The sequence below is a fragment of the Lactuca sativa genome, chromosome 3, assembly GCF_002870075.4.
Source record: "Lactuca sativa cultivar Salinas chromosome 3, Lsat_Salinas_v11, whole genome shotgun sequence".
NCBI classification, from domain to species: Eukaryota; Viridiplantae; Streptophyta; class Magnoliopsida; order Asterales; family Asteraceae; genus Lactuca; species Lactuca sativa.
Genome location: NC_056625.2, coordinates 252,654,280 through 252,674,825, shown reverse-complemented (window position 1 = coordinate 252,674,825; position 20,546 = coordinate 252,654,280). Strand labels below are relative to the sequence as shown.

Genomic DNA, 20,546 nt, shown 5'->3' with positions numbered 1-20,546 from the left:
AATGGATTTGTATTGTTTTTGAAAAGTTTAAATTGGTTGTAAATTTATGGGTGTTACAGTGCTGCTACATTAACACTTCCAAGTGATTTTTCCATGGAATATCTGCAACTTCCTGTAAATAGAAAGAATACTTTTGATTGTGTGAGACAAGTTATTCCTGATTCTTTGAGTACACTGTCATAGTATCTTAGGAGTTTGAGGCAAGAATTTAGCAACAATGGTGGGTGTGTTTTGTGATGAAGTGAATCTCTAAGAGGCAATTGATCTGATTCTAAATTTGATTATTTGGTGTTGACAGTTAGAATATAGGGGAACAATAATAAAAGAGAGTCGAATGCTACAAGGGCACCACCACATTTAGGTGTTGGTCAGGGAGGATTACCAACACCAACATCCCTGGGAGAAGTCACACAGTCTGCAAGACAATTGCTCATTGAAGAAGTTGGAGAAAAACACATTGTACTTGGTACCCACCTTATCAGTCACAAGAAAAATGGCAACCACATGGGTGACACATGATTCCCCATCATACACCAAAGGATAGGAAGACTCCATCATACACTATATGTGTCTCCTTAGCTCCACAGGGAACAAAAGCGCAATGTATTGTTGTACTTGTATTTAAAATTCTTAAAGAATTAAGAACAACCATTTTATAAGATGATGATGATAGAATCATGAGATTTGAATACCTGAGTAAAGTGGCTGAATTCACCACATATTTTACAAATTATTTCTTCCTCTTTTCATTTTTTCCAAATCCTTTCAGTAGCTTTAGATGTCGCCTCCAAGACCTTAGCTTCCCGACTAGTAAAATCAGTAGGAACAACATTCGGGTCTCGGGTTCCCTCCTCTTCATCAGAGCCAACATATGACCTTTTGTTTGCCCCCCCAAACCCACTTGTGATTAGCTTCTGGAAAAATTCTGATTATTGATGTAAAAATAATCAGATTTGGAACTCTAAATGCCAAGTTGCCCATTAAAACCAAATGTTAAGTTGCTCATAAAAATGACATATTTCCATCTTTAATCAACTGATTATTTGACTATTTTACTATGATCCTTTGTGTTGCAATGATTTCATACAAAACGCACATCCAAACACACTTTAACACTATTTGCATGTTTTATATGGTGTATGGAGAAATAAAGTTGTGATTATGGGTTCCATATATCAGAAATTTGATGGAACCCACAAATGGAGAATGAATGTAAATGGCATACAAGACTATCATCCAAATTGATTTATTTCAACCTTTTACAAAGTCGAAAGCATAAAAAAAACCACCGATATTAGAATATGAATGAATTGGGGCTCACCCGAATATGAGATCTATCCATTCATGTAAATGCGCAGACACATGCTCACTCTCAAGAGTGTAACAACGCAAATTTTCAAACAAGTTTTTCATTTTAAAAATATATTTATTTCCATTCAAAACAAGGCATAAATAGTTTAAGTATTCTGTCAAATACAAATAGTCAAAATCCCAAGATCATAAAAGCATTCTTCAGTGTGTATCGATCACGCCTGCGCCTTCCCACGGTCGTCGCTAGTACCTGAAATACATGCACAACAACTGTAAGCATAAATGCTTAGTGAGTTCCCCAATATACAACTTACGCACATACGCCTTTCCAGGCCCTGACCTTCCGGTCCATGTGTCTCAGGGGACTTCCGTCCCTGCTGGGTAAACCTTCCGGTCCTACCCACGCCGACCTTCCGGTCCATCACACAACATATTGCCTTCCGGCCCATAACATATTGCCTTCCGGCCCATAATATAATCGCCTTCCGGCCCATAACATACATAACACATATAACAAGCAGCTTACCACATATAGCATACATATCACATATCATAGCTGACCTTCCGGTCACACAGTCAAACCCTTCCGGGTACAGTATAGTGAGAAGACTCACCTCGTAAATGCTGAAAGCTAGCAAATCCTGGAATCACTCGTGCACAATCCGACGAGCTACAACCTCCCTATAACATCACATATCTCATTAACACTTATATCTTCTAAGTGTGACTATCCCTAAGAAGTCAGACTTAGGTCAACTCTGGTCAACGGTCAACGGTCAACTCGACCGGACTCGGCGAGTACCATGGCGACTCGGCGAGTCTAGACGTTCTCCAACTCTCTGGGATTCCCTATCTACTCGTCGAGTAACCTCCTTGACCCGACGAGTTACTCCTGGGAGAATCGCGGGGCCACCCCGACTCAACTCGCCGAGTCTGAAGAACAACTCGACGAGTCCCAGTTAATCTTCAAGCTACTCGCCGAGTCTGCTCATCGAACTCGGCGAGTCCATGCCATGCAATCGCTCAAACTGCATCCTAAGGTCAGAACTGCTTCGACCATTCCTAGGTCTGGCCTTCCTAGGATGATCCACAACGTGAAGCCCTCATTTCAGTGCTCATGATACACCATGTGATTCATAATTTACATTTTGACCTAAGGCATAAGGATTCATATCCAAAACCTTCATCAATTCCCGAAATGCATAGACATGGGACATTCTGGACCTCCAAGGGTCTCAATACAGGGTTACACTCGTTTAGGGGACTAGGGTAACAGTCAATCTAATCACACAAGGGTTCCATAAACCCTAAATCCATAAATACATCAATATAGCAGAGCATACACGAATTCTTACCTAGATGATGTATTCTCTGTGTCCCCAATCCTCAGAATGTGACCCCCTTGCTGCTCCTTTAGCCAATCTCTTCTCTTCCTTGCACAATCACTCTTCTATAATCAACAATGGCCTATGATCCTTGCTCCAGATGCACCCAATCGATTTAGGGTTCTTCTCAGAAGGCTAAAATGAATAATGACGGCCAATAAGTCTCCTTTATACGTCCCAAACCTGAACAGTTAGGGTTTTCGCTAAACAGCGTAGACTCGCCGAGTCCATATCTGGACTCGTCGAGTCCAGTTGCGAACCCGCGACCAAGTCTGCGATCCTACTCGGCGAGTCTAGGCTCCAACTCGCCGAGTCCCCTCTTAAATCACCCCAAAAACATAATTTAATAATACCTGAGATTTCGGGCTGTTACAACTCTCCCCCACTAGGATTAGACTTCGCCCTCGAAGTCTCACTCTGTAAATAGTTCCGGATGCTGCTCCCGCATCTCACGTTCCGGCTCCCAAGTCATTTCTGACCCCTTACGGTGTTGCCACTGAACCAACACCAGAGGTACTTCCTTGTTCCTCAGAACCTTGATCTTCCGATCCCTGATGGCCACCGGTCTCTCGGCATAATTCAGGCTCGCATCCACCTGAATATCCTCCAATGGAACCACTGCCGACTCATCGGCTATGCACTTCCTCAATTGCGACACATGAAAAGTGTCGTGGATCTGTCCCAACTCCGCTGGCAACTCCAACCGATAGGCTACCCGGCCTATCCTTGCAATCACACGAAATGGCCCAATATACCGGGGCCCCAACTTTCCCCTCTTCCTGAATCGAATCACTCCTTTCCAAGGAGTGACCTTCAGGAGAACGAAGTCGCCGACCTGAAATTCAAGCTCGGATCGGCGCCTGTCTGCATAACTCTTCTGTCGGCTCTGGGCAGTCAATAACCTCTGTCTAACTTGCTGAATCTGTTCTGACGTCTGGAGCACGATCTCCGTGCTGCCCATCACTCTCTGACCCACCTCTCCCCAGCAAATGGGGGTCCGACACCTCCTACCATACAACAACTCAAAAGGTGGCATACCAATGCTCGAATGATGGCTGTTGTTGTAGGAAAACTCTGCTAAGGGTAAATATGCATCCCAGCTACCCCCGAAGTCTAACACACACGCTCGAAGCATGTCCTCCAGTGTCTGAATCGTCCGCTCGCTCTGACCGTCTGTTTGGGGATGGTATGCGGTACTAAAATGCAATTTAGTACCCAGCTCCTCATGAAATTTCTTCCAGAACCTGGAAGTGAAACGCACATCACGGTCTGAAACAATCGAGATTGGTACCCCATGCCGAGATATCACCTCTCTCACATATATCTCCGCCAACTTCTCCGCTGAAGAACTCTCACTGATGGCAAGGAAGTGTGCACTCTTCGTCAACCTATCCACAATCACCCAAATTGCATCAACTCCCCTGGCAGTCCTCGGCAATTTGGTGATGAAATCCATAGTGATTTGTTCCCACTTCCACTCGGGAATCTCCAATGGCTGTAACTTGCCATGCGGTCTCTGGTGCTCGGCCTTAACCCTACGGCAGGTCAAGCACCTCTCAACGAACCATGCGACGTCCCTCTTCATACAGGGCCACCAATACTCCTTCCTCAAATCCAAATACATCTTCGTAGCACCGGGATGGATCGAGAATTTCGATCTATGAGCCTCTTCCATCAAAGTAATACGTGTACCGCCCACGAACGGTACCCAAATCCGGCCCTGAAACGTCATAAGCCCTCGTCCATCCTTAATGAACTCTGAAATTAGCCCCACAACCCGCTCTTTCTTCTGCATCTCTGGTAGCACAGCCTCGGCCTGTGCCCCACGAATAGCATCCAATACTGGAGTCATCACAGTCAGTCTCAAACATACATCTCGCAATGGAGTGCTCTCCGCCCTACGGCTCAAAGCATCGGCTACCACATTAGCCTTGCCTGGGTGGTACAGGATCTCACAATCATAATCCTTGACCACATCCAACCACCTCCTCTGACGCATATTTAGGTTGGGCTGATCCATCAAATACTTCAAACTCTTATGGTCCGTGTATATCGTACATCGAACCCCATACAGGTAGTGACGCCAAATCTTGAGAGCGAACACTACTGCTCCCAACTCTAAATCATGTGTAGGGTATCTCGCCTCATGAGGCTTCAGCTGCCTCGACGCATAAGCTATCACATGACCCCTCTGCATCAACACTGCACCCAGTCCCGAAATCGATGCGTCGCAATATACCACAAAATCTTCCATCCCTTCTGGGAGAGCTAATATCGGGGCTTCGCACAACCTCTGGCGAAGTGTCTCAAAGGAGGTCTGCTGCTCGGGCCCCCATGAGAATGCAACACCCTTCCGGGTCAATCTGGTGAGTGGCACTGCGATCTTGGAGAAATCCTTGATGAATCTCCGATAATACCCTGCCAACCCAAGGAAGCTCCTGATCTCAGAAGGTGACTTCGGCACCTCCCAACTCATCACCGCCTCAAATTTGGCCGGATCGACCAATATCCCTTTCTGATTGACAACATGTCCTAGAAATTGGACCTCCCGCAACCAGAAGTCACATTTGGAGAACTTTGCATAAAGCTTCTCCGACCTCAATACTTCGAGGACCTCCCTCAAATGCTCCTCGTGCTGCTCTCTAGATCTTGAATACACCAGAATGTCGTCGATAAATACAATCACTGACCGATCCAACATCGGCCTGCATACCCTGTTCATGAGATCCATGAACACAGCCGGGGCATTGGTGAGCCCGAAAGGCATCACCACAAACTCATAATGCCCATATCGCGTCCTAAACGCTGTCTTCTGGACATCCCCATCCCGCACTCTCACCTGATGGTACCCTGACCTCAGATCGATCTTGGAAAACCAAGACGCTCCCTGCAACTGATCGAATAAATCATCGATCCTTGGTAACGGGTAACGGTTCTTGACCGTTAACTTGTTCAACTCCCGGTAATCAATACACATCCGGTGTGAACCATCCTTCTTCTTGACGAACAGAATAGGTGCTCCCCACGGTGAACTGCTCAGTCGAATGAATCCCCTCCCCAGCATCTCCTGGAGCTGCGAGGACAACTCTTGCATCTCTGGAGGTGCAAGACGATAAGGCACCTTAGCAATAGGCGCGGCCCCCGGAACCAGGTCAATACCAAACTCTACTTGTCTCACAGGAGGTACTCCCGGCAGCTCCTCGGAAAAAACATCTGGAAACTCACGCACCACTGGGACCTCCTCCACTGACCTCGGTCTCTCGGAAACCTCCCGCATATCCATCACATACGCCATGAAACCCTTACAGCCCTGCTGTAGACACTGCCTCGCCCTAGCGGCCGAACAAAAAGTAGATCCCGAACGGGTACCCTCGCCGTACACCGAAAGAACTCCCCCACTATGGTCTCGTATAGTCACCAACTGACGCTCACAGTCGATGACAGCACCGAATCGGCTCAACCAGTCCATGCCCACGATGACACAGACATCACCCATCGCAATAGGAATCAGGTCAATCGGGAATTCAACCCAGAAAATCTCTAGTACACATCCCCGAAGAACCTCCGTGGCACAAATCACTTTCTCGTCAGCTATAGAAACTCTCAAAGGTCGACTCAACGACTCACGACTAACGCTGATATGCTGACTAAAGGCTAAGGACACAAAGGACCTACTCGCACCCGAGTCAAATAACACTAAGGCAGGCACAGAGTTCACAAGGAAAGTACCTACGCATATAATAACATAAGCATAACATCTCGACATTAAAATAAATACATGAATTACAACATACCTGCCACGACATCGGGCGCAGCGCGGACCTCCTCCGCAGTCAGCTGAAAGGCTCTTCCCCGAGCCCTCGGGGCCTCGGCCTTCACCGGTCGAGTCGCAGTAGCTCCGGCAGCAGGTGCAGCTCCCTGAAGAAGCTGAGGGCACTCGGCCTTCCTATGGCCTGTCTGGTTGCAATGAAAGCAAACCGTAAATCCCTTGGGACACTCCCTAGCAATGTGCCCCTCCTTGCCACACTTGTAGCAAGCACCAGATCGACACGCCCCCTCATGACCCTTGCCGCACTTTCCGCAAGTGCGGCCCTTCGAACCTCCCTTGCTCGCATCGGTGGACTTTATCCGCTTGGCTGCCGGCTGGAACTGAGCCGGTCGCCGGTTCACCCGCTGAGACTCGGCCTCCTCCCTGGCCTGGGTCTCCAACTCGATCTCGCGCTTCCTGGCATTCGCCTGAAGCTCAGCAAAAGTATGATAAGTGGAGTTTGACACAAACTCCCGGATATCCCTCCTCAACACTCCCAAGTACCGGCTCATCCGAGCCTGATCAGTGGACACCAGCTCGGGGCAGAACATCGCCCTCTCATGAAACTTCCGTGTGATCACCGCAACAGAATCAGTACCCTGCTTGAGGGTTAAGAACTCCTGAACCAGTCGTTCCCTCTCCACCGGGGGAACGTACTCATCTCTGAACATGGCAGTAAACCCCTCCCATGTTACTGCTGTAGTCTCTGCCAAAGTGAAGTTCGCCGTCACGAACTTCCACCAGTCCTTCGCTCCCAGACGGAGCTGGTTCAATGCGAACCGTACCCTCAGGTGCTCCGGGCATGAACAAGTGTAGAAGCACCCCTCTATATCCGCGATCCACCTCATCGCAGCAATCGGATCCTGCGTCCCATCGAACTCTGGTGGCTTCGTGTTGCTGAACTCTCGGAACAGCAATGAGTCACCCCCCTGTGGCCTAGCAGCGGCCACAGCTGCGGTAGCTGCAGCGGTTGCAGCCTCAGTCAATGCGGCGTACCGCTCATCGAACGTCTCCATCAGGGTGGTCTTAATAGACCCAAACATCTCCGGGATCTCAGCCCGGATCGCCGCCGCTACCTCCTCGTGAATCATCTGACGAATCTCCTCGTCACTCACACCGCTCGAACTCGCTCCGTGGCGTGGTCTAACCATGATGTCTCTGAAATACAACATAAATCTATCAGAGACTCCATCGAGTATAATCGCACTCGATAACGCAACCCTACTCAGTCTCCGATATCCAGGGATTCTTACTTGGGCCTCCCACTGACCCGGTGTCTTCGGTAGTACGGGCCCAATACTACCGACCACACCGCATCAGCAGCCATCCCAAATCTTCCTCCCCAAACCCCGGATAGTGAGTACTCTACTTCTGTTATGCACTATCTACTCGCACGCTAACAAAGCATCTCATATCGGCAAACATTCCCTAGCCTAAGGCATCACAAATCAGGCCACTCTAGTCCTATCATGAATACCTAGTCTTCTAGCATGCATAACAATTCATATCATATAATATTGTAAGGTATTTTGGGGATCTTTACCGTTCGGGCGCTGACTGATCGTACACACTGCTTCTTTCTTGTTCACCACAAATCATTCATAAAAGTTTATGCCTTTATTTGTAAAAGTTTTCCTCAAATCCTCGGTTTGAATTCAATTACGCCCGAAGGTGCACCCGAATCCCTCAAACCAAGGCTCTGATACCAATTGTAACAACGCAAATTTTCAAACAAGTTTTTCATTTTAAAAATATATTTATTTCCATTCAAAACAAGGCATAAATAGTTTAAGTATTCTGTCAAATACAAATAGTCAAAATCCCAAGATCATAAAAGCATTCTTCAGTGTGTATCGATCACGCCTGCGCCTTCCCACGGTCCTCGCTAGTACCTGAAATACATGCACAACAACTGTAAGCATAAATGCTTAGTGAGTTCCCCAATATACAACTTACGCACATACGCCTTTCCAGGCCCTGACCTTCCGGTCCATGTGTCTCAGGGGACTTCCGTCCCTACTGGATAAACCTTCCGGTCCTACCCACGCCGACCTTCCGGTCCATCACACAACATATTGCCTTCCGGCCCATAACATATTGCCTTCCGGCCCATAATATAATCGCCTTCCGGCCCATAACATACATAACACATATAACAAGCAGCTTACCACATATAGCATACATATCACATATCATAGCTGACCTTCCGGTCACACAGTCAAACCCTTCCGGGTACAGTATAGTGAGAAGACTCACCTCGTAAATGCTGAAAGCTAGCAAATCCTGGAATCACTCGTGCACAATCCGACGAGCTACAACCTTCCTATAACATCACATATCTCATTAACACTTATATCTTCTAAGTGTGACTATCCCTAAGAAGTCAGACTTAGGTCAACTCTGGTCAACGGTCAACGGTCAACTCGACCGGACTCGGCGAGTACCATGGCGACTCGGCGAGTCTAGACATTCTCCAACTCTCTGGGATTCCCTATCTACTCGTCGAGTAACCTCCTTGACCCGACGAGTTACTCCTGGGAGAATCGCGGGGCCACCCCGACTCAACTCGCCGAGTCTGAAGAACAACTCGACGAGTCCCAGTTAATCTTCAAGCTACTCGCCGAGTCTGCTCATCGAACTCGGCGAGTCCATGCCATGCAATCGCTCAAACTGCATCCTAAGGTCAGAACTGCTTCGACCATTCCTAGGTCTGGCCTTCCTAGGATGATCCACCACGTGAAGCCCTCATTTCAGTGCTCATGATACACCATGTGATTCATAATTTACATTTTGACCTAAGGCATAAGGATTCCAATCCAAAACCTTCATCAATTCCCGAAATGCATAGACATGGGACATTCTGGACCTCCAAGGGTCTCAATACAGGGTTACACTCGTTTAGGGGACTAGGGTAACAGTCAATCTAATCACACAAGGGTTCCATAAACCCTAAATCCATAAATACATCAATATAGCAGAGCATACACGAATTCTTACCTGGATGATGTATTCTCTGTGTCCCCAATCCTCAGAATGTGACCCCCTTGCTGCTCCTTTAGCCAATCTCTTCTCTTCCTTGCACAATCACTCTTCTATAATCAACAATGGCCTATGATCCTTGCTCCAGATGCACCCAATCGATTTAGGGTTCTTCTCAGAAGGCTAAAATGAATAATGACGGCCAATAAGTCTCCTTTATACGTCCCAAACCTGAACGGTTAGGGTTTTCGCTAAACAGCGTAGACTCGCCGAGTCCATATCTGGACTCGTCGAGTCCAGTCGCGAACCCGCGACCAAGTCTGCGATCCTACTCGGCGAGTCTAGGCTCCAACTCGCCGAGTCCCCTCTTAAATCACCCCAAAAACATAATTTAATAATACCTGAGATTTCGGGCTGTTACAAAGAGCCATGCGATGCTTATGAACAAAATCAACAGGGTTTTCGGCCCAAGGAGAAAGCTTAATACAATATGAGAACTAAATAATAGAATCAAATTACAACCCTTTAAAAATAGAAAAAAAAAACCAATTAAAGTTCATAGTCCATACCTAGCTTATCTCCAAGTTGTGTGGTACGAAAATCAATTGACTTCTCATTTAATATTATCTCTTGATGCTAAAACAGCTCAGGAACGTAAGACAAAAAGAAAAGCAGGTTTTTTTGTAAATTTTGGTGGGACCCATGGCTTTTGTTATGTTTCTAACATAACTTAAGGCCTCAAGAGAGGGTCTTCCTCTACCGGGGGGGGGGGGGGGGCATTATCATTAACTAACAAGAAGAGAAATGGATCTGTGTACGATATTAAAAAAATAATATCATTAACTAGAATTTAAAGTGACTACATTGATCACCTGATAAGCAACCTAATACAACTCCTAAACATCAGTATGTATGTACAAACACATGAATCGCATATCCACACTTCAGGTATGAACTGGTAATCCAAATAGAAGAATCACAAAACCTAACAATAATGAAAATATCATATTGTTAATTTATTTTTAGGTGTGATTCATTTCTTGTTATCATTTTTTTTGTGAAATGGGAAAAATCCACAAGGAGATAACCAAAGTTAGCTGCAACTAAATAAAACCAAACCAAACGAATACATAATAGCATAAATGTACACACAAATTAGGCAGGAGCAGGAGCAGGAGCAGAAGCAGAAGGAGTGGTGCTCCTGCTACCCAAACCCATCTTTTGTCCCAAGACAACAAGTTGATCAATAAACTCAACACCAGTAAGAATCTCATTTGTCCTGTATATGATATGTTTAGCAGAAGAAGGTGGTTGCTGCTGCCTCTGTGCAAGCTCCTGAAAGCTTCCATACTCAACATAATTCCCACCACCAATCGTGAACACAATCGCTTATGTAAAAGGCCCTTTCATTTGACCAGAACTCGATTTTGGTGCATGTGGGTCCAACACCAAGTAAGACTCAATCTCCAGATTATTCGGTTTTCCTTCCATCAAAGCTTCAACCGTTGTCGCCATTACCAACTGATGATCACCCGATAACAAATTATTAACACCTGCAGTCACAACACTGAGAGACTGCCAATAAAGCTTCTGAGCCTAATCCACAATGTTGCTTCTGCTAGCAGCATTTGCAGATGCTAACGAAACATTTAACGATTTTCTCTCAAAGCGGATTAGAACATTTTGATTTCTATATGAGGGATGGTTTCTGTTGAAATAAGGAAAATGATAGCAAACCGAAGCTTATCCGTTTTACTACCTTTCCCTTTAAGAACAAATAAAAGTTCCCTTCTGGTCGATTCTGCCACTCACCATCATTTCGTATTTATTTTTCGCGTATGAATCCGGAGACCGCTCTTTGAGGGTTGAAAAAAACCCTAGTTTGCTAGACTTTTTGAGGACGGGGTTTTCTAGTTTTTAGATTCCTGCAAGGTATGAAGGAGGGGACATGATGTTTAATGAGACCAATAAGAAGGAGGTCAAGAGTGGCAAAGTAGCGGATCAGAGAGAAGAGAGAAGGAAGGAGAGAGTCGACTGCGAAGATGAAAGATAGAAAGAAGGTGGAAGACGGGTTTTTAAGTTTTGGGGTTTTGTTTCCCCCTCTACTAAGCGCGCCTTTCATTAAAATTATAAAGCGACAGGTGTAGAGGACGCCCATTTAAAATTAAGTGCCCTCCGTGTTTTAATTTCTTTTCTAGAGACACTAATGTAAGGGCACACAATAATGCGTGACATAAATCCTTAAATATTTTGAAGAGATGACACCTTTTTAATGTCACTCTCTTTTGCATAACATAAATCAATGAGTGTCGTCGTTTGCGCATCGTAAAAGGATCTTTTTCTTGTAATGAGACTTGATGGCAAGTTTTGTAACTCTCTAAATCCATTTTGGATTAAATTTTAAACAAGTAAAATAATCACATATTTTATATCTTACTAATTTGACCTAATTCAACTCACATAGCAAGGCAATTCAAATCAAATAATACATATAATCAACTTATTATCTTAAAATTTGATAACTGTCTTTTAATTGGAGGAGGATAATCATAACCATATAAAAAAAACGAATTTTATGATATAAAAGAGTTTGCGGTAATGATCCTAATCCAATTCTAGCAAAAAAACTCGAAAAACTGCAAATAGGGGATCCTACTCATCGAGTTCATAGCATGGACTCGATGAGTTCATCAATACGATCCAACTCGTCAACAAACCTTATTGAACTCGACGAGTCCAGCAGTCAGTGGCCAGAAATGATATTTTTCAGCTATGAAAATCAAAAAATTGCATCAATATAATAGAAAACACCCTAGTCTCTGATACCACTAATGGGTTTTGAGCACTATAACATCCCTATGGTGCACATACAACCCTAATACTTTGGATCTAATTTTTCTGTAATTATACATGCAATTTCATTTCTCCAAAGCATGAAGCCTAACTAGCATACAACTTTGATAATTGAAACATAAAACCTAGTTAGATGATTACCTATCTGTTGTAGCTTGTAGAACTCTCCCTTACAAGAGCTTAGCACCTCAAATGTGATGCCACAAATGTTTCATAAAACACCAAGAACAAATGGATGATTATGAGAGAGGTTTAGGAGGCACCCAAAATTGTCTATACTATTCTTAGAATACTTGTGTGTCGATTTTAGGGCTTAGGGGTTACATATATAGTGTAGAATTCCAAGGGTCACTTGTAAACCCTAACTCATTCACTTAGCCTTTTGATACAATAATTAAATTGGACTAATCACTTAATGGACTGTCACATAAGCTTAGTCTATTACTAATCAATCATGGATCATTAGCCCAAACTATATGTATCAGTGATTTACATAATCAGCCCCTATTAATTTAATTAGTCTCTTTTGATCACTAAATTAATTCCAAATTACTTCTTGGTCAATACCAATTAAATAATATGATTTGTCTGTTAATATATTATTCTTATAATATATTAATAAATCACAAATAACCTCTTTTTCAAATATTCTTCCTATCAAATTGGTTCGGTGAATTCAACCCAAATGGACCATGCTACTATTGGGTCAAGTACATACCAATTATAGTTATAGGCTTAGACACCTAATACAATAGTATGTACTTATACTTTACTTAAAAGATTATTATATTTTTAAAAGTATAATTATAGTCAGAGATTTTTAGCCTCATTGTATTTATAGTTGTATATCTTTGTATGGTCTGATAGACTAGTTCACTATAAAAACTGCTTTGATACCAATCTGTCATACCCCTGAGTCGAAACGGCAGAATCGTTTGAGGGCGGATGAAGTCATAGTACAATATCATAACTATTGGATATAAATTAATCATAACAACCCAAAACATCATACATTGAGATTACATGTTTACATTTTCTACAAACGTTGTTTGTTTAAAAGTCAAATACAAGTAACTGAAAAGTAAAGTTCATGATACAACAACGCCTGCCATCAAAATGGTTTGAATACCTGCTTACTGGTTTCCTGAGAATACAATTGATTTTGAAATGTGTCAACAATTATGTTGCTGAGTTCATAATCATTTTGTATGAAAAGGGTTTGTATCAGTTTCGCGTAAAATGGTTTTGTATACTTCCAGAAAATTCGAGATTTTCTTTAAAAACAAGCAGTAAGACTTATGACCAAGACTAAAAATGTAAGTATTTCCTTTGTATATTTTCCTTGTAAAATGATAATTTTTGTTTCCAGAAAATCCAATATCTTCTTACATATTAACTGTAGTCTTAAAACCATAAGACCAGAAATGTAAGTGATGTTGTACTGATGAATAGTACATAGCTTTATCTTTTTATAAAACTGATGAAGTGAAAGTTATTCCATAAATCAAATGTTTTGTTAATCCCTATGTGAGTTATTATAACCATGCTTAATATGACTGATATGTCTGAACAACGTTCTTCAGGCGTCAGAATAGGTAGACATTTGTCACCCTAGTCTTGCCAGTCTAATTATAGCGAACATCTTTGGTGTCGGGTTGTTAATCCCATACAACTCTATACACAAGTATCTTGATCTCCCTCTAGGAGACTCTGGTTATAATGCAGGACTTAAGGTGTACGCTTGGTAGGTACGGTGAAGAGAATGTCTCACAAGAGCATCAATTGATTTACATAAACTATGACTCCTTTTTCTTGTAAAATGAAATAATTATACCTTTGGATATTTTTATGGTTCTTCTGAAATGAAATTGTGGTTTTATGACTCCAAAACTATACCAATTATAGTTTGTCTTATAGGTATGTTGAGACTATTTATATAATCTTTTATATAAATATAAAGTTCTAGTCTTGCCTAGTGTTAAAATATTTAGTCAAAATATAATGTCTTTGGGTTGTAACCCACAAAAATAGTATATAACTATATTGTAACTATTTTTGCTAGAAAAGCTATCTTTTGGTAAATGTTGTCCAAACCTTGTATTTTTCCAAATCATGCTTTTCCTTATGATATTTGTAGCATATAATGAGTTATGTTTTTGTTAACTTTGCATACCAAAACTAATATATCACAAATATTGTATAAAAGTAGGGGTAGTTATACCTTATACAAATAATATCTTATTTTTAACATCAATATGCAAACATGTAACTATTTGTGTGATAACAAAGTTTTACTTGTACTCCCCTCCCCCCCTTAAAACATGAAAAAGCTTGAGCAATGGCAGTATGAACTCAGCTTGAGTCGTTTTGGTGGATTGAGTGAGGAGATGGTGTGAAAATCTTTAAACCGCTCTTGTAGGAGGATGATGAACTTCCTTGGGAAAAATGTTATCCTAAAGGTATTAACACATTTTAATGTGTGTAAATAGGGTGAAATCAACATAAAAATGTATAGAATCATTAGGAAATCTCGAAAATAGTTACAAAATCTAGGGACCAAGCTTGGATATAGGTTGAACTTTGGAAGATCTTGGCTTTCTTTTTTAGAGAGTTTTGGAATGATAGCTAAAGGAAACGAAAGTAGGGTTCTTGGATGTGTTTACTGCAGTGAATAAAAGGGATGGAAGAGTATTATGATGTTTACTGGATTATATGGAGTATATTATCTTGGTTATTTATGAGTTAATTCATGGATATTTAGTGGTTAATTGTGTGGGATACTCGTGGTTAACATTTTGCATGGGAAATGGGTGAATACATCACTTCTTAAAGTCAACCACCCTTATCTTTTTATTTCCTAAACTGAAATCACATTGATAAGGGATGATATCCATGATTTCGGCCAAAACCATGACCCATTAAGGCTGATTTCGGCCAAAGTGTGGCCTATTAAAGTGATTTTGGTTCTATTGCTTTGGATCTAGTGTGTTTTCGGTCTTAGTAGTGTTCTAGGTAGTTTTTACGGTTTTGTAGTGCCTATTAAGAGGTTATTTCGGCCTAGGCAAGACGAAATCCCTTCCTTGGTGGGGTACTAGGCCATAAATCATAAAAAATGTTTTAATTCCATGATTTTATGTTCCAACAACTTAGCTTTTAAGGGTTAACTACGTCATGACTTTCAAAGTTTACATATACTCATATCTTTATATTTAATCTCACAAATGATGTCCCTTTGGCTTTCAAGCCTTATTGAATTAATGTTACATAGCTATACATTGTGGGTACACTTCTATATAAGACCTCACAGACCTTGTTTGACCCAAAATTTCCTAGTTGTCACATCACCACCCCGTTAGAGAGAATTTCCTCCCAAATTTTTCATCTTGGATGAGCTCTTGCAACTAGAGGAAAAGCCATGGGTACTTATGTTTTACTTGATCTTCGTGCTCCCACGTAAATCTAGGTCCTTGTTTGGCGTTCCAATGGAGCTTCTCTATAGGTATGTGGCTCTGCTTCGTCCGTTTCACCTCCCTATCCATTATTTCTACGGGTTCCTCAACGAAGTGGAGATTCTAGTTTACTTCAATCTCATCAAAAGGGATGAGGAGAGTTTTTTTTCATATAGGCATTTCTTCTAATTGGACACATGGAAAGTAGTATTTTCTTGCTGAGTTATTAAGGTAACCGAAGTCTATAGGCTACTAGAACGATCCTGGTGAGGATCTCGAATGGTCCAATGTACCTCCGATTCAACTTTCCATACTTCCCAAAGCATATCATTCCTTTTCAGGGTGAGAACTTTAACATCACGCGATCTAGTGGGCCACAAGAAGGCCGATCCAGGAAAGCATGTTACATCTTCACTGCAACCTAGTGGGCCACAAGAAGGCCGACTATCTGATGATGTGGGTAGGAGCAGCGAGTGCACCTGCTCCGGTTACTTGGAGGATCAATGATGGTCGAAGGGGTGGGGTAGGAGCCCCAATAGAGAGGAGCCGAGCATTGCAGTGTCAGACAGGACTCCAGCAGGTGATATTGAAGGCATGTTGCCTTTTTTCCTTATCTCTTGTTATTATAAGTATTTATATTGCTTGAGATTTTGTATAGGTTTGGGGTAAGCGTTATCCTTGGTTTAATTCTCTGTTAATTGCTTGGGTAGTATCATCAAGAAGTGTTATATTCCATTTTCCATGCCATGAATCATTAGTGGGTCAGTAAGGGGTTATATCTTGTTGAGTGGGATTCTGTGTGTTCGGTTGTTGTTCTGGTTCTTTGTTGGGTTCAGTTCAGGGGTATTGTGAGCTTGGTTGGCTACTGGTAGTGCTAGGGGAATTGAGCTATTACTGAGATTTTGGGGAGTGTTTATATGGATTTCGAGAGTTGTGCAAAAATTGGGATGGGCTAGTGAAGGAGCACTAGTTTTGGTAAGCGCAAGTTGTCAGCGGTTCGACCATAAGGAGGAAAGATGGATTAGGAATCCATCAGACTTTGTGGTCTGGAGAACTTCGTTGAATCGAAGTGTGGAAGAATCGTTAAACTTCCGGGAGCGAGGTCAATTGTGAAACTAGGTTGAGTTTGACATTCCCGTTTGGAGAGAATACGACACAGGTAGCCGTCTGGATTGAGGATTGTGTGAGTTGGGAGTTGAGGAAACTTCCAGCTGTTGGTTCGCGCCTTGTTGGTGATGGATAAGAAGCTTTTGATGGGCATGGGTTGGAGTTTCAAGCATGAAACGAGCCCCAGTTTGGGCACATAGTTTGGGGCTTGTTTAACTCAGGATTAGTATAGATGGATTGATAGATGAGTGATAAGACCGTGGTTAGTGACTATGGAAAAATAAGATTGTTGTAAGACTTGGGTGGCCCATAGCATTCACTGGGTTGCCAGATAGCATAGCAGTGTTCTAAGACTACAGGGTGGGGCATAGCATACACTAGGTTGGCAAATATTGTAGGAGTGTTGTAAGATTGTGGGGTGGCACGTAGTATTCACCGGTCCTTGTGCAGCGATAATGGCGTGGCAAATCGAGGATTGGCTGTGGATTTTTTTGGATGGATTAGACAAGATTTGGTCGGTTTGAAAAATTATATGAAGCCCACAACAATCATGTAATTAGGAAAGTGGTAGGTCGTTGGAGGTCGGGTGTGATATAAGAGTACAGTTTGTCATGTAGTATTCAATTATAGCATTGGATTTGGTCGCTTCATGTTTATCAGCATGATATGATCGGTTGGGGCCATAGGTGGCCCGATAGCTTGAGCAATTATTGCAAGATGAGGCTTTCTTTCGGAAGTCGCATGGGGCGACTATGTGTGTCTTTTGACTAGCAACCAATAGGGAATCCGGTGAATCTGCGAGTTGGCAGGTTAGTTGGGATCGAGGAGGTCTCAGCTGCTTTTGGAAAGCAGCTTGGGGGCAACAAGATGAGTTGGGTGGTATTAGTGATTTGGGATTCATGTGTGGAGTTGCTTGTTATTCGAGGAATATGCTATGTCACTTGAAGTTTGGATTAAATAATCTCGAAGTATTTGATTTGAGCCTGTTTCACAACTCTGGTCTGAGTCTAACTGTTTCAGGGACGAATCTTCTCCTCGACGGATTATCTAATCCTTCTGTCAAGTATAAGTGTTCTGCAACAGTATATGGTCATTAGTTTTGTTCCCAATGGAAGCGTCAAGATAATCGATGGTTAGAAGTGTTTAGTTTGGTCTGGAATTCAATTAGGATTTGGAATGGTAGTGATCCAGTTTGGCCGGTCTGTCAGGGAGTGAGACCAATTTGAGATTTCAAGTTACAGGAAAGGTAGAAGTGGTTTTATCCATGAGATTAAGCATTTGTTCTTCATCGGTTTTAGAGATTTTCCCTAGGGTTGGGTTTGGATGCCTTTGGGAAGGATGTGGTACGTAAGGGTTGTGATTGTGTTGTTCAAGCTATATAGTGTGCTAGAATGATAAGTAATGATTTAGAGGACGAAATCTAATTTAAGTGGGGAGACTTGTAACGCCCTGTCCCGAATCGTTACCTATTTATGTGCCGGTGATGTAATGTAGATGATCCGGGTGTTCGGATTTGGTTTTGGAGCCAAGGGGTATTTTTGTAAAATGGCAATACGGGCTATTGTGGAAATTAGATTTTTGTTCAGGAAATTTTATGGCAAGTACGATTTGGTAAAAGTATAGAGCTTCTCTTTACCTTCTCATAATGAAGAAGTTATGGCCTTCGGAGTGTTTAAGGGTTTAAGAGGAAACCCTAGTATACGGGGGGTACATAGGAGTACGCAAGGCGTACTAGTACGAAGGGCAGTATGCTAGGCGTACATTGGTGTATGCTTAGCGTACCCAAAAGCAAGGATCGTGAAGCCTCAGCCTCGTACACTAGGCGTACGAGGAGTATGTTGGGCATAAGAAGGTGCTAAAACCCTAAATTTTGAGTATGTTTACCTTATTAAAGCGTCTTTAGTCTTTAGAGATGGCCTATTTACTAGCCCCCAAACCTCCTAAAACCATAAATTGACACTCCTTAGCTTCTTGGTGGTGTTCTTGAGCTATTAAGAAGACTTTGGTGACCATTTTGGCCTTTAGGAATGAAGTAGAGATGTTTGAGGTTTCCTTGGTTGGTGAAAAGGTTTTGGGTCCAAAATCAACACCTTTTGGACAAACCTCTAAGTGAGTACGCCGCACGTACTTGCTGAGTACACCCCGCGCACTCGCTTTTTTGGGGCTCGCATGTTTGGGCTTTGGGTTTGGGCCATCTTTTGGGCATAATCGCTTAAGGGCATTATTGGGCAAATTGAATGCAGGTTTTTGGACTATGAATAATTGATGGGCGTTAGGATCTGGACCATGTAGGGATTTGGGCCCAATTTGGAAAATTAGGCTAAAATGGTCTTTTTACCCTAAGAATGTGTTGAATGACATAGATTCGACTCCAAGTGTTAATTGGGTGTTATTTGATATTGATAGCTTGCAAAATTGTTAGACCATCAACAAGGGATTATCAGTGTGATTCAACAGTGCGAGGTGAGTTTTCTCACTATACTATGGGTCGAGGCACCAATGTTGGCCTATTGGGTTTACATATTATAGGAAGACCAGGGATGGCCTTGGCGATTGTATGAAAGACCAGGAGGTGGATCCTGTCAAATTTGTATGCAACACCAGACTTTGGACTCTGGTAGTTAAGTAGATAAGTAGTTGTAGATGGTATACTAGTTGGCTTTGTGATGCTTACATGGAAGACTAAGAGGTGGCTCCTAGCACTTGTCTGTAAGACCTAGAGTTTTGGTCCCCGACTTGGCAATGAAAGACCATGTTACGACTCGTGGCATAATGGCAAGACTATGGTTGGCACATAGCACCTCCTATTGAATATTGGATATGTATGACTCGTATGTTATGTATGGTATGTGGTATTTGGGGAACTTAATATGCTTTATGCTTACAGTTATTTTTTATGCTTTCAGTTACTTCAAGTTTGAAAGGGAAGGGACCGACTTTATCACAGTGCATACGCCTATATTTTCCGCAACCTTGAGATTTTGGGACTATACTCCGATAACTGTTTTTTTTATAAAATATCTTTAAGGATTTTTTAAAGGATAAATGGGTGTTTTGATTTTTTTAAATGAAATTTTTACGTTCGTATTTTGTGATGTTACAAACAATTTCATTAATGCCATTGCAAGGAAATAAGATCTATTAGGGTCACATTGAGATTTCTCATATTTGTTATTAAGGATTTCTACCTCAATACCTAACAACATTTGGGTCAGATCTATTAGGGTCACATCTAGGTTCGTCATATGAAAGTTCGTAACGAACTGACCATAAGACTTAGGAAGAGAGATAAGAACCAAATCAATGGCTTTCTCCCTTGCATATACGACACCCATCCTATCCAATTTGTTAATGTATGACTTCATTTTCAAAACGTGTGGACCATATAATTTCCATCTTAATGTTTACATGCCAAAAGGGATTGAGTTGTTTTATATCTTTCAACTCGTGATGTTGGTAGAGTCACAGGAGGAGGAGGAGGAGGTGAAAAGAGTTAAAGAGATACGATGTCTAGTTCCACCGTTTTCCAAGGAAGGGGATACATTTTCACCTTGGCTTGAAAGTGGAAGATCATATTTAGATGATTGAGGAAAACCATTTCAATAAGAACGAGGAAGACCATTATTATCTTGAGTTGATATCTATTATTTGGGA

The 20,546-nt window shown here is 42.4% G+C and overlaps 1 pseudogene; it reads right to left on the bottom strand.

Moving 5' to 3' along the window:
* Positions 1-10,638: 10,638 nt before the first annotated feature.
* Positions 10,639-11,641, bottom strand: LOC111911507 (SEC1 family transport protein SLY1-like; annotated as a pseudogene).
* Positions 11,642-20,546: the final 8,905 nt, after the last annotated feature.